The 9,383-nt window shown below is 41.4% G+C and overlaps 1 long non-coding RNA gene across 1 annotated transcript; it reads left to right on the top strand.

Annotated features, from left to right (window-relative positions):
* Positions 1-5,001: 5,001 nt before the first annotated feature.
* LOC139638815 (uncharacterized) lies at positions 5,002-7,358 on the top strand. Its single transcript, XR_011694824.1, has 3 exons — positions 5,002-5,111; positions 5,420-5,647; positions 7,234-7,358. It is a non-coding gene; the product is annotated as an uncharacterized lncRNA (long non-coding RNA).
* Positions 7,359-9,383: the final 2,025 nt, after the last annotated feature.

Raw genomic sequence — 9,383 nt, 5'->3', positions numbered from 1 at the left:
AGAAGAGGTGGATGAGAAAGAAAAAGAGGGACAGGAGAAAGTAGATGGGGAACAAGGAGGAGAGGCAATGGGGAAGATGGAAGGAGAGAAAGAGATAGAGAGACAGGAGGAAGATGAAAAAGAGGAAGAGGAGGAGGCAGCAAGGGAACAAGTGGAGGAAGAAAAAGAGGTACAGAAACACGAGGAAGAAGAGGTAGAGGAGAAAGAAGAAGAGACTGAGGTGAGGGAGCATGAAAAGGAGGTAGCAGAAGATAAAGGAGAAAAGAACATAGAGAGACAAGAGGAAGAAGAGAGAGTAGAGGAAAAGAAAGAAGCAAAAGAGGTTGTAAAGGATCAAGGACAGGAGGAAGAGAAAGAGACAGGAAGAAAGGAGGATGAAGAGACTGAGGAAAAAGAAGAAGAGAACAAAGTGGAAAGAGAACAGGAAGAGAAGTCAGAGGAAGAGAAAGAAGCAAAGAAAGAGGTAGAGAGTAATCAAGAAGAAGAGGTAAAGGTAAAGGAGGTAGAGGAAGAAGAAAAGGAGGTTATGAAGGAGCAAGGAAAGAAGGAAGAGGAAGCAGAGAAAGAAATAGAGATGGAAAGACACAAGGAAGAAGTGGTAGGAGAAAGAGAAGAAGAGAAGGAGGTAGAGAGGGAACAAGAAGAGGAGGTAGAGGAAGCAGAAAAAGAGATAGAGGAAGAAAAGGTAGAGGGAAAGGAAGAAGAAAAGGAGGGAGCTAATGAACAAGGATGGGAGGATGAGAAAGAAAAGGAAGCAAGGAAAACAAGAGCAATAGAAAGACATGAGGAAGAAGAGGTAGGAGAAGAAGAAGAAGAGACGAAGGTAGAGAGGAAACAAAAAGAGAAGGCAAAGGAGGTAGAGGAGGAGAAAGAAGGAGACAAAGACATAGATATAGAGAGACATGAGGAAGAAGAGGTAGGGGAAAGAGAAGAAGAGAAAGGGGTTGAAAGGTTGGAAGAAGAGGAGGTAGAGGGGAAAGAAGAGAAAGAGCTAAAGAGGGAGCAAGGAGAGAAGACAGAGGAAGAGAAAGAAGGAAAGAAAGAGGTAGAGATGGAAAGACGGGAAGAAAACGTAGACGAAAAAGAAATAGACAAGGCAGAGGAAGAGAAGGAAGCAGACAAAGACGTGGGGAGAAAGGAGGAAGAAGAGGTAGAGGCAAAGGAAGAAGAGAAGGAGATAGAGAGGGAACAAGGAGAGAAAGCCAAGGAGGAAGTAGAGAAGAAGACGGAGAAAGAGGAACCAAATGACGTGGTACAGGAGAGTTCTCAGATCCAGCGCACTCCATCAGATTTACGCACATCATCGCTGTCACCACCATCATCATCATCATCATCGCCCCTACATGACCTCAAGTTCCCTAAAACACCGCTTAATGACGCTGAAGCTCCCAGAATCCTTATGGATCAAGAGAATAGCGCCGGAGCTGCTGCCAAAACCCACATCGCCAACGTTTGTCCCACATCGTTGAGCAGGGACAATGAGAGCGAGAACTCTTTGCCAAGCAGGGACTGTTCAGATCCCAACACAGAACCCAACGCTGAAACCCTGACACCAACTCTAACTACTCTTCCCAAGTTTCTGAGAGAGACAGAGGCCCCTTCTCTCGGTCCTCTTAGTCTGACCGATCCCACAGAAGAATCGGCCGTGGGATCGAAGGACTCGAAGGGGGAACCACCGTTGGAGACATCGCGTGGATCGGACACTTCAGCTGAAGCGGAGAAGCGGCTTGCAGCGACATCGGCTGAGGAAGAAACACAGAGTTCAGAGAACCAAGAAGGCTCGAGATCTCTGTCTTTGACATCATTTCCTCCTGCAGGACATCAAGGTGTTTTAGAAACTCTGTCACCAGAGGAAAAAGGCCAAACAGCATCTGAACCAGCAGCTGACGAAGACACCCGAGACACTGCACATGAACTAAAGGTTCACCTAGAGAAAGGTAAACAAAATCAAGCCTCCAGAAATACTGTTAATACTACTACTACCACCAACACTACTACTACCATTACTACTACCACCATTAGTACAACCACCACTTCTACTACTACTCTAGTACTACTGTTGCTACTACTACTACTAGAAGGGCTGCTATTACTACTGCTGCTACTACAACAACTAGTATTACTACTACTGCTACTACTGCTACTAGTACTAATACTACCAGTACTACTACTAATAATAATATAACATTTTGTGCTGTAAAATCAAGTCAAATTAGGTGATCTGTAAGTCTAAATCAGTGAGGCAGATTGCACATTAGGCAACAAAGGTGATTTAAATGCACGAGAACAAGGAGTTGGTGCACTTCCAAATCATAAATATTTTTCTATTTTTCTATAGAGACTCTGTACTTGGTACAATGTTACATAACAGCAATTATGATGAACTGGAATGACACAATTACATGAACTAGGGAATCAGGCTGGAGAGTTAATTAATTACTCATTAAAATCTAATTAAAATTCCACAAAGTTGCCACTCATTCAGCTGCCAAAAGCAAGTGTCTGATAATTACAAAGCCTCTCATGCGGACAATTAAATCACTTCATATCATGAATTAACATAGGGACCTTTGACAAACAATTTAAATATTCTACTAAAACAAAATTCTATTTCTACTTTTATATTCAGAGTTACTGGCATCAGGCTCCACGTTGCTGGATGAGAAAGTGACATTGATGGACGCCACTGCTCAATCTGTGATGGGGGCCGGGCAAGGAAACAAAGAGACGGGTCCGACGCAGAACTCATCCGGCGGGGAATTGATAAGAAAACCTCAAGGAAACCAGGTGGAAGTGGAAGTGAAGGAGGAGGAGGAGGAGGAAGAGACAATGGAGGGACAGAAGGAGGAAGGAGGCCAAAACTCCCATGAGATGAACGGTGAGGCGGAAGCAGCGGATGATGAGAAAAACAGCAGCAGTCAAACGTCAAAGTACAACACTGTGTCATACAGACGGATCCGGAAAGGCAACACCAGACAGAGGATTGACGAGTTTGAGTTCATGATGAACTTGTGAGGGTGAAAGACTGTCGGTGGGTTCGGTTCGATTCACAAAACAGCTTTGTGTGATGCTGGGTGGCAGATTGGTCCCAGTGGTCCCATAACCAAAGGGTCACAGGTTCAATCTAAAGGCTGAAGTGTCCAACAACAGCCGTGTGTCCTGGAGCAAATCACTGAACCCTTACCTACTTTCTCATTGTACAGTAGCTTCAAAAATGCTACAACTTGCTGCTTTCCTTTGTTTCATATCATTATAGAATTAATGCTTTGGGGTTTTTTTTTGGCTGCTGGTCAAAGCAAGTAAGCAATTTTAAGAATCACTTTGGGCTCTGGCAACTTGTGATGGGAATTTGTCAATATTTTTGACATTTTATAGACTAAATGATTAATCGTCTCTAAATGAAAAAAATGATCAATAGATTCATCAATAATTAAAATAATCATCAGTTGTAGCCCTATTAGCAGTAGCTGCTATTTTTCAGTATGGGCTAGTGGAGAATTGTTCACATTAGTAGGCTATCCTTAATTTTAATGATGACTAACAATCCTTACACTCCATCCTGCTACCCTGTTATTTTGGACAATATCCACTAATGCTATGTATAGCTTATATAGCTGGAAAATATAATTTTTTGATTCATAGTTGGTTCATAAATGTTTTCAAGGTAATGTACGCACCAGAACCTGATGGTCTTTGTTGTAAATTTATGGTTGAATTAAATGGTATAGGAGCTTACAACGCCTCATACAGAATTGTGTTTTGTGCATTTGTATAATTCACAGGAGACAGTTTGTCAGCAGACTTTTGATTAGGTTATCTATGATTTGTAGGCTTTCTTATGTCTTAGTGTTACATCTATTGAGAGGTGACTGTGACTCTGACCCCTTGCAGTCTTTATTACTGGTTGCTTGTAATGTTGGTGATCTAGGAATTTGAACTACTGTTGCACTCACTGAAAGTCACTCTTTAGCTAAATGCCTAAATGTTAATGCAAAATGAGTCTCCCAAGTTTCTCATTAAAACAACTGGGCCTCTATAGGAATGTTCACCTTGGATTATGGCACAAGGGATATTAACATCATATCCTGTGTATTGATAAAATTATATTACAGATTATGAATCATGTCTTAATACATTCATGATATAGCTGCGTAAATTAACCAGACAACATAAAGTGATTCTAGGTCTCAAATGGAGCGCTGACACATGCTGGTGTACAGTGGTGAGTCTTAAGAGTAGCTTTGGATTTTAAACAAACTCAGATTTTACATAATCAAAGTGCAAATCAACACAGTAAAACAAGGGTAGACGCAGTAGGCTATCACACACTGAAGTAATCAGAATTGGCAATCCATGTATTGCAAAATTAAATTGAATTAGCCCAGTTTGCTCAGTGTTTGTTTGCTCCCTTTATCATACCAAACTTTGACATTTGACAGGAGAAGGGCACGCTCTGCAAAACATGTATGACAATTTAATTCCACTGAAATGCTGACTGGTTTACAGATAATTCAAGCTGGTTGCCTAGTGACCGAAGCATATTTGTGTGTTTGAGTGTTTTTGGAGCGTTTTGTGTATTTTGAGTAGTTAAGTGCACAGCAACTATTTGTTTTTTTCAAAACTGGCTGCGCAAAGGAGACAAAACTCACGGAAATGTTATTGGCTGCTATGTTAGCTTGATAGCATTCATTTTGTCTTTTGGGTCACAACCAGGCCACAACCATAAACCGAATAGCTTACATAGCTTAATTTCTGGCCTGTAAGCATTTTGTGGTCCTGAATCAAGCCACTTTTTAATGGTCAAGCAGTTGTTTGACAGCAGAAACAAAAAATATGTGAGTAACAACATCATGTTATTTATTTCACTGAAATTCAAAATAACGTATGACAGACTGGGTAAGAGGGGTAGTCTTCCTTCCCCTCGCTTCCGGGTTGGAAGTTCAAGGACTACAAAACCCACAACCGCCAGCGCCTGCGCAGTGACGTCACTCTCCGGGAAGTGTCGGACTGGAGCTCTGTTAGCGGTGTGCGTTTGGCAACAAAAGACTCTTTAGAAGGAGTTAGCGAAATTTTTGGACGCTTTCGATAATAATTTGGGGATCATATCAAAGGTAGGTTTGTCGGCGGATTGATATTGACAGATGTTATTTAATTTGAAGGCTGAAATCGCTGAAACGGCAGCTTTATTGTGAATGTTGGAGTAGCTAGCTTGCGTTAGCTAGCAAGATGGCTCCATCTAGTTACTGCGGAACAATAACAAAGACTGAATCATCATGCAAATTAGAGGGTGCTATACGTCCGTATCCAGCACCAGGATGTCCCTCATAACCAGATTTTCAGAGATTTATTTGGCAATAAATGGTTTTAACTGTTTAATTTGGTGATATGTAAACGTGCTGTGGGGTCCCCTCCGTTTCAGGCAGTAGCTATGGCCCCGGCGCAGTGATGACACCGCTGCTATTACTGTCCGTTGGAGGAAGAGGAAGAAGGTGATGATGACACGCAGTTAGCTGGCTGGCTGGCTGGCGGACGGACGGACATAGCTGACTGTCTGCGGTGTCGCCCAAAAACCAGAAGACCCGTGACTGCCGAAGAGAGACGAAGAAGATGCCGAGGAGAAAGCAATCAAACCCGCAACCGGTGAAATGTAAGTCACTCAACCGCATCTTCTAGTATCTTCTGTATCTTCCAGTGAGTTGAATCTGTTGCTGATGTGATATATCTTCTCTCTCTACAACGCTCCATTCATTGTCTCTCTTTCTGTTAACTTTAGGGAAGTGGCTCATGGTTGCTGTTTATCCATGTAGAAATCTATTGCCAAACCTTTTGAAGTTTTACTTAACTGTCTGATAGATGGTTTATCCAATACCTGATAGATCTGTTGTGACTTATTCTGGTGATTTGCTCTGGAAACACCATATTTGATTTTGTTCGACCAGTCTTAACGTTTCATATTGAAGGCTACTTCCCTGAGAGAGGAAGAGAAGAGATAATATTGGAGACATTTTGTCCTTTCAGTAGATGTGTGTGTGTGTGTGTGTGTGTGTGTGTGTATGTGTTATCTCATCCTGAATGTTCTGGCTCAGTTGGACTCTCCGCTTCCTCTCTTCCTCCTCTCTGCTTCCTGTCTCCACTTCCTCTTCGTCATGGTAATCAGCCCATACCTGACCTCCCTCTCTCTCTCCCTCCCTCTCTTTCTCCCTCCTTCCTTGTCTCCTTCCCTTAATCCCTCCCTCCTTCCTTTCTTTCACCGCTTCCCGTTTCTCTTCCCGCTCACTCCTTTTCTGTCTTTCGTTCTGAAAAGTGGCAAAACAGACGTTTAACTGTATGGAAATGTCATGGATTGTTATTACTTTAGACGTCTCTGCTGTCTCTTCTCTGCCTCTCTTCTCTCTCTGTTTCTCTCACTCTCCTGTTTCATCCTTTCTTTCACTCTGCTTCCTTTTTCCTGGATCTCTAGCTTTCCTTTCCTCCCTCAACCCCATTCCTCGCCCTCCAACTCTTCTCCTCTGCACTTATCTCATCCTCACCGATTTCCTTTGCTTGCCTGCCACAGTCTTCTCCCCCCTTTCTCTCTCTCCCTCTCTCTCTTCCTCTCCTTGTTCTTCCCCCAACCCCCCCTTCCCCCTACACTTCTTCATCTTCTCCTCTCCATTCCTTTACCCTTTGCTCTTAAAGTCCCACAACAGAATTTGTTTGGCCAAAGAAATCTTATGTATAGTCTCATAGATTCCTGTAAAGAATGACCTTTGTTTATATATGGAAAATTAGTTTTCGTAACTCTCATAAGCATCAATCATAATTCAAAACAAAACTATTTACAAAAACAAACACTATAAACAGACCTTTTACACCCTGAAAAGAAATGTAATACTCGTAGAACTTTCCAATGATACCCAACTCTTTATTGCAATCTAATGGAAATCTAGATTTGCATTAGAGTCTAGATGGAAAACAGGAGGCGATCTGGCCTTTTGAAGAACCTGCCTGTGGAGCTTCAGGCTGATGCAGTCCCTATATTTTTTTGGCTTCATTCCTACTCTATTCCCTCTCTTAAAACTCACTTTTATTGCCTTTACTTTGATGTTTCTTGCGTGGCTTACATTGGTTTTTGCTTGTACTATTGATTTTATCCTTTTTTGTTTTTATTTACTCCTTTTGTAAAGCATTTTGTAACTGTTTTGACAAGTTCTATACAAACAACAATGACTGACTGTGTGTGTGTGTGTGTAGTGGAGTCGGAGGACGGGGCGGTGGTGTGTGAGCCAGGTTGTCTGGTTTTGGAGAGTGACTTCCTGCTGAGCGGAGAGCTGGAGTTTGGAGACTCTGAGATCATGGGCCTGGACAGAGACGCTGGTCAGTGATATATATACTATGCACACACACACACACACACACACACACAGGGTCGCACGCAGAGCGGGAAACCAGCCAAATATTGTAAAATGTTGGCTGTGGCTGGTAAGTTTGTCAACTCTACCAGACACTTTGGCAGGTGACCAATCAACATTTGGAGACTCATTTTATTCTGAAAATCTAGTTTGATGGCAAAATGGTAAAAGATCAGGTTACTAGTCACTGTGGCTAGTGGATAAAGAAGTTAGTTTCCTGCTCTGGTTGCACGATTGGCTTTCACTAGTATCAGAGAGGGGATGTACATATGCCTTCACTGCTGATACTGATCTCTCGCACTAATCTTTAAAGGGATAGTTCACATTATTTTTTGCTGTTTTTTGCTGTTGCTGCATGGTGAGTTCCACTGGATCAGTATTCTCTGGTTGGGTTTCAGTAAACATTGACAACACTTTATTTGGATAATCCAGCATTGATACTCTACTTACTATCAGTGACAAAATATAGATGTTCCACAAAGTGTTGCTTGCCTATTTGCTGTATCTTTACAGGCCAAGTAACCATAACTCTGACCTCATTTAGAAACCCTAACCTGATGCTGTTTCTAACCCCAACACTAACCCTGAGATTATCCCAAACCCAGACACATCTATAGACTCAGTAGACTTTTCGTGACACGTTATAATCAGCAGTAGACTATCTAAATAAAGTGTGACCGCAACATCTAGTTAGTATTTTCCTAGCAAGCCAAAAGTGTTCCTCCTACACGCGAGCGTTTTAACAAACACTGCTGTACACGACAGGCAAATCAGGACTTACAAGTATTCTTAATTAGATAGGTGAGCACTCATATCACACAGTTTCTCTTTCACATTGTATCTCTTAGTCCACCTCTTTGTTTGGTCCCATTTTGTTTGACGAACATCTGCTGTATCACTACATTTGACAGAGCTGAATGATTAGCAGCTTAGAGAAGTGGGCTTGAGACTGGGATGTAATTATAATAATAATAATGATAATAATAATAAACTTTATTTGTATAGCACCTTTATTAACAGTGTTACAAAGTGGTTCACAAAACAAGTACAAAATCCAGCAGAAAACATAATAACAAAGAAAAAATATAAGGAAAAGATATAAAAGAGGACGTAAAATCAACAGTAAAACCAGGCTTTGACAAAGGCTTTTTTGTATAAAAGAAGGTTTTAAGAAGGGATTTAAAAGACTAGAGAATTTGCTATGCTTTGGAAGGTCGCTGGTTCGAATCCCCAGGCTGGCTGGGAAAATCCTAGTGAGGAAGTACATGAGAAACACTTTCCCCTCCCTCAGTACTGTTGCTATGCTGGATAAATACGTTTGAAAAATATTGTTGATATATCACACAGTGCATCAATGCCTGCCATTAAATAGCTGAGGAGTGGTGCGATATGACAACCGATACAAAGGCTGTGTCTAATGTAGCGATGCAAAACAAGCTCCACAAACAAAGTAGGTCCCGATTTGCAGAGCAAATTTGGTAATATGAATAATATCATATCAGTGCTGTTATCTAAGCAGTGGTGTCTCTCTACTTGTTGGGCAAGGAATAATTATATTTGCAACAATAGAGCTATTCTTCTGCACACTGAAATGTGTCCAACCTGTTCCATCACTTTTTAAAATCTTTTAAGGGTGTTTGTTTGTTTGTTTGTTTGTTTGTTTTAAAGAAACCACAGCAAACACTTCTTTTGGGCCCCAGGCTTTGTGAGGCTCGCTCAGTGGGTTGCAGGTGTTGAAATCGATTCTGCTGACAGTCATGTGACTCTTAAATTTTCATATATATCTTGTATATCTAATTTGCAAGTAGTATACAGGATGTTTAAGGATGTTTCGTCACATGCTACTCACCCACCAGGTCTTCACCTATTGGAAATACTGCTGTAGACTCATTACAGACTCATTATTGACTCTAGTTGAACTTTAAAAAAAAATGTCCGCATTGCAATGAGTCACTGTAACTACTTTTTTTTTCATCTTTTCTGAAAAAGTTA

Source organism: Centroberyx affinis, unplaced genomic scaffold (genome assembly GCF_046629955.1).
Source record: "Centroberyx affinis isolate AG114_WGS23_722 - 3 ecotype Tasmania unplaced genomic scaffold, CSIRO-AGI_Caff_v1 ptg006586l_1, whole genome shotgun sequence".
Taxonomy (NCBI): Eukaryota; Metazoa; Chordata; class Actinopteri; order Beryciformes; family Berycidae; genus Centroberyx; species Centroberyx affinis.
The sequence above is the reverse complement of the archived record's forward strand: the minus strand, read 5'-3'. Positions and strand labels throughout refer to the sequence as shown.